Source organism: Brassica napus, chromosome C8, assembly GCF_020379485.1.
Source record: "Brassica napus cultivar Da-Ae chromosome C8, Da-Ae, whole genome shotgun sequence".
Classification (NCBI taxonomy): Eukaryota; Viridiplantae; Streptophyta; class Magnoliopsida; order Brassicales; family Brassicaceae; genus Brassica; species Brassica napus.
In genome coordinates, this window is record NC_063451.1 from 16,284,141 (window position 1) to 16,289,699 (window position 5,559).

Genomic DNA, 5,559 nt, shown 5'->3' on the forward strand with positions numbered 1-5,559 from the left:
TTTTGATGTCTTTTGGACCCTTTTGAGTGCAGAGCTGCACAGACGCGTCAGATGTTTAGCTATGTGTGGAGACCTTTCCACCGTTAGATTGAGCCCATATTTTAACAGAAGATATAGCTTTGAGTTAGATTTCCAATGTCCCCGGTTTGAGATCAATCAACATCCTGTAGCAGAAGTTATGCATGTTTTACTGAAGAGTGGCATGTCTGCCTCGCGAGAGGAAGCTGTCGAAAAGATGAAGGGCTGTCGATCGACGGTGCACCCTTGGTGTGGATTGACGGTGATGCAAGAATATGGGCCTAGCATATTTTATGACCTACTGAAGCTCATAAGCAACCACAAATTATCAGAATACCCTTGGACGACCTAAAACCCTATTTATGTTATTTATAAGCTATTGTTGACGGCTATGCTATCTACGCTATCTAAGCTTTCTATTCATTGTTTCTCTTAGTTAGGAGAGAAGGGAGGAACTCCTTCAGAGTCCTCCTGGAACTTCTTTGGTTTTATGATTGCTTTTATCTATTCTATTCATCTATTTATCTATGATCTATGTGACAAATTTCATGCTTGAATAGATCCACCTGTTAGGTTTAGAGTTTAAATAGGCTATGAGGGATTAGCCCCAACTATAGATTGCTAAGTTGTGATATTCATCATTAGGATTTTCATTAAAGCTTGTTTCTAGTTTAGCTAGCTAGAACTTAATCTAGGAGTTGTAGAATCAGGTCATCACTTGAATCTCACCTTGAATCCATCCTAATTGAGCTAGGATTGGTAGAGTAAGGCGAGAGCTGATCTAGGAAGCCTAGTGAGCACAATTCAACCTGCGCGTAAAGCTTGACTAAACACGTCGATCGATATTCCAATGGAATAGTCGATCGATATTCCAATGGAATAATCGATCGACGGCTCAACAAGTATATCGATCGATATTCCTATAGAATCATAAATCAACACTTATATCTGGTCAATAGACAAACCTAGAAAGCGAGAGCCGATCGGTTTGTTTATAAGTGTTGAGCTCTATAATATCATGCATACAGCTTGTTAGGCATCTGTAGGATTATAATCCTGATTACCTGAATAGAAACCCTAGATCTAGCAGCAATCCTTCCATCAAACAACTCAATCAATCAACCGAGCAACTACCTTGCTTACCACTGGTATTTACAATTAAACTATTAGTCTAGCTTAATCATATAACTATTAGATATTTTGTGTGTCCTAGCTCCATGTGAATTCGATCCCTAAGTGCTACAACTCGATCTCTTATTTGAGAGAGTATAAATCACTCCTTAGGGTAATTTGAGTGATATCAATTAACAAACCGTTGTTGTTCTATTCCTTATCTCAATAGAAAACACTGTGTCTGCCATGTAGGCTGCAGGTGTTGTGAACCCAGAGGAAAACCAGCTCCCACAGTTCATCTATGATATTGTGGGAACTACGCCACTACATACACTTTCAAGTTAAGGTTGAGCTTAAAATTTTACTTCCAATCATAAGACGTCCCCTATGCATTATTTACCAAGTGATTTTGGCACATGTCATTACCACATTAATTTTGAAAACAAAATGATGACATGCCATACTAATAAAGATGACATAGTTTAGACTAATTGTGACATGAACATTTACATTTAATGTTGTTTTATAATTTTGGTAAGTTGTTAGAATAAGGTAATAACTTATAAATCATCATTAATATAACAATAAATAGTAAAGTTAGAAATATAATAATATATAATAATTTTCGAAAATATTATTTAATTTTATTTAAATAATTTTATAATTTTTATTATTAAAACAAATCTTAAAAAATTTATGTATTTTCAAAAAACAAAAATTTCTAATCATATTATGATTATTTCTTTTTAATATTTACAAATTTTATAAATATTATTTAATTTTATGTTTTGTTAATTATACATAACAAAACTTTTCCTTAATTTTATAGAATTTTATTTAATATATATTAACGAAAATAAATAAAAATAGTTCCAAGATATATATATTATTAAATATAAATGTAAATAAAAATATTTATTTTATCTTAATGTTAAAATATTGTATGCAAATAATAAAACTAAAAAATTAACAAAAAATTATTTATAAATATAATTTTAAAACATTATTTCTGCACATGGTGCAGGAAAACACCTAGTTTACTATTACAAACAAATGAAAGAATTGTACTTATCTATACAAATCTAGCCTTCTACTATGTTTTTATTCGGGCAAATGTTTGCCTCATTATATTTTAAAACATTATTTCTGCACATGGTGCAGGAAAACACCTAGTTTACTATTACAAACAAATGAAAGAATTGTACTTATCTATACAAATCTAGCCTTCTACTATGTTTTTATTCGGGCAAATGTTTGCCTCATTCTTTCTATTTGCAAATAATACATTTTCTAAACGCTTGCTTTTATGATTATACATATTAGTTACACCAAAAACATACACAAAAAACCAACAACATACCAACAAAAATAATGGTCAAGTAGCAAGTTAAAAACGGATAGAAAATGCTTTCCCATAACTCACCCGTTAAATACATAAAAACACCAAATGCCAAGACAATCTCAAAAACAGAAAATTTCAATACCCAAATTACTAAACTACAAAATATTTAATGACTAACACAACCAATGAATGAACCAAGTAGTCTTGGCCTAGTGGTAAAAGGGCTCACAGCTGTGAGTACCGCCCTGGGTTCGATTCCCCTTGGCCACCCGGGGCGCCTTAAGTGGTAAGAAAACGCGGATCCTGCGGGCCTCGTAGTGATTAGTCCTTGGGTCTAGAAAGCCTTTGGGATCACACTACGGTTATCAAAAAAAAAAAAAAAAAAAAAAACAACCAATGAACCAAATCATTGACAAATACAATTAACAGTTAGCAACCACTTAGCAAACAATTCTAAGCAACTATGAACAAACACTATTCAGCAGCTCCATATTGTAGCCAATCTAAGTTCAATCAACCCTCTTACTACATGAAAGAAATAGAAAAAAAATCTGCAAAACCAACTACGCGGTTACAAGAAACACAATCATCCCTCTTCAAACTTATACAACCTCCGAATGTAAATCTTCCAAGTAAGGGTAGGCACGAATCAGATATCTCGATTTTCGAAAAAAAAATTAGACACGAATCAGATATCTTGATTTTCAAAAAAAAATTATGATGCAATTTATTTAGTACAGGTTATTAATTTTTTATCTGTCTTCGATTTCCGAGTATCTGAAAAACTATAACTTACACTGGATTTTGTTTTGATCCATACAACTGAAAAAAACAAAAATTATTACACAATAATAATATTTTAGAGCATAAGAACAACAATAACATGTTACCAGTCCAAACCTAGACAATCGGTATGACAAATGCTTTTATTACAAGCAAATGACCAAATTTGTTTTTATAATTCTAGCACAATATGTACTGGTCTCGATTTTCTATTTCAGCTTTCACATATAATAAATAAAATTAAACTACATCTTCTTTCTTTTTTGTTAAATTACGAAGATGATAATTCAAGCTATAAAAATGTGAAACTCTTAGAAAAACGTGTTAGTTATTCTTAACTTAGGCTTCAACTATATCAAAGTGAAATAAAATCATAAAAATAAATATAAACCATTTTTATATATTTTTAATTTAAATTTTATATCCTTTAAAAAAAATGTTAGTAGTTCTTTCAACTCAAACCAACAAATTGTAATAAAATGTACAGTATAATCTTAGAAAACAAATGAATTTTATTATGTTCAATTTAGAGTAATTTTTCAAATAATTTATAAATTTTAAATATGAAATAATTTTATTATAAACTCATCCGTCCGTGGAGCGGACTAATCTCTAGTCTATCTATCTATTTATGTAAATAAAGTTGGATTGCCTCTCTTATCACGCGTGTACGTCATCAGTTTGATATGAGCACTTTTTGACACCTGGCACTAACTAAACCATCCCGCGTCTAAATTAAATTTCGAGTTATTCCGGTCTACTAATGCACCTCTCCAGAATTGGGCTTCTATTACATATTGCGATTGGCCCTTTGGAAACCATTATGAAAAGCCTATCATAGTATTAGGTTTCTTCTTCCTCTCCACGCATGCGAGCTTCTTCGAGTAGCAAACGAAATTCGCAGAAGCTAAATCGGCAATCCGATCTCCGTAACGTCTCAACCTTCCGTTAATGCGTGCCTAACTCCAAATTTTTCGTGATTATCGCTCTTCGTACACCGCAGCAAATGGCCGAAGCTTCAAGTCTAAATATCTCACCCTTCAACGATGGACAGCGCAACTCAAACACGACCCAGAAGAATATTTTGTTCTAACACCCGATTCCGACGATGGCGACTTCATACACTCTCCTTGTCGATTCGAAAGCCGGTTGCTGCTCTAACACTGCGGAGGTTCGTTCAGATTTGTTATCCTCATTGTAATTTGTGTGTGTGTGTGTGTCTATAGTTTGTAGATTGTGGTTTAGTGGATCAACATGGATTTTCAAGGAACAAAATCAGGGTAATCGATGACAATATACCTCCTCTTTCTTAAAAAAAAAAAATCATTAGTTTATATACCTCTCAAACCATCAGAGGAGGACTTAAATCAATGGCCTGACAGGTATAGGTAAACCATCATCATGCATTTTATGCTCTTTATCTTTATATATTCTGAATTCTGTGTGTGTGTTTCCTTTTTGGCGTTCCGGGTTTCACTTGCTATAGATGGCGACTCAACATTGATTTCTTTAGAAACGTCAAAGGCAAGCCCTCAGATTGAAGGGTTAGAAACATTTGACTACTTGGAGAACCTCAGAAAAAAATTCTTTTGACAGAACAAGGCGACAGTAAAAACCTTTGAATCTGAGGTATGGATGTAAACATTGATAGTGAAGAACAAGTATCGTTGGTTAACGCATATCAGAAAGTTACTTTTTTATATCAGATGGACCGGGCTTACCTTGGATCGCCCAAAGTCGTAGCAGTTCTGGACCATGAATGGAAAAGAACATATGTTACGGGAAAAGAAGGACTTCTAGACACGGTAAAGAATCATATACCGTGATATGGGTTTCATTAGTTATGATAGTGATGATGCAGTTGTATGAAAACCATGGGAGAACTCAAAAACTATGGTGGATTTAGGGGACGATAAGTACAAAAGCATACTTTGTGTGGATGTTAATTACTTTGAACCAATGAGAAGAAGGATCAGCCGGCTTATATTAATCGCTGTTAAGTCCAGTTTCTGCTTTGATCAACTTGAACTATAGAGCAAAGGATTCAGATTCTGTATGTTTAAGAATTCCATCCTAAAAAATATCAAGCTTATTCCTCTGCACGATCTTTGCACATTTTTATACTGCAACATTGGAAAAACAGAATTGTTTCTTCTCTATTTTGTTTTCATGTTTGTCCTCATTTTCTCAGTAGGGAAGTTTATTAGCCGGTGAGTTCTTACCCCGGTCTTGGTGATGTAGAGACTAAACAAAAAGCCTCTGTTATTTTTATAATGTATAAAATCATAGATATTGTGTTTTCA

General features: G+C 33.4%; 1 long non-coding RNA gene across 1 annotated transcript; it reads left to right on the forward strand.

Annotated features, from left to right (window-relative positions):
- Positions 1 to 4,152: 4,152 nt before the first annotated feature.
- Positions 4,153 to 5,559, forward strand: LOC125591386. The gene is made up of 2 exons (XR_007327374.1): positions 4,153 to 4,885; positions 4,963 to 5,559. It is a non-coding gene; the product is annotated as an uncharacterized LOC125591386 (long non-coding RNA).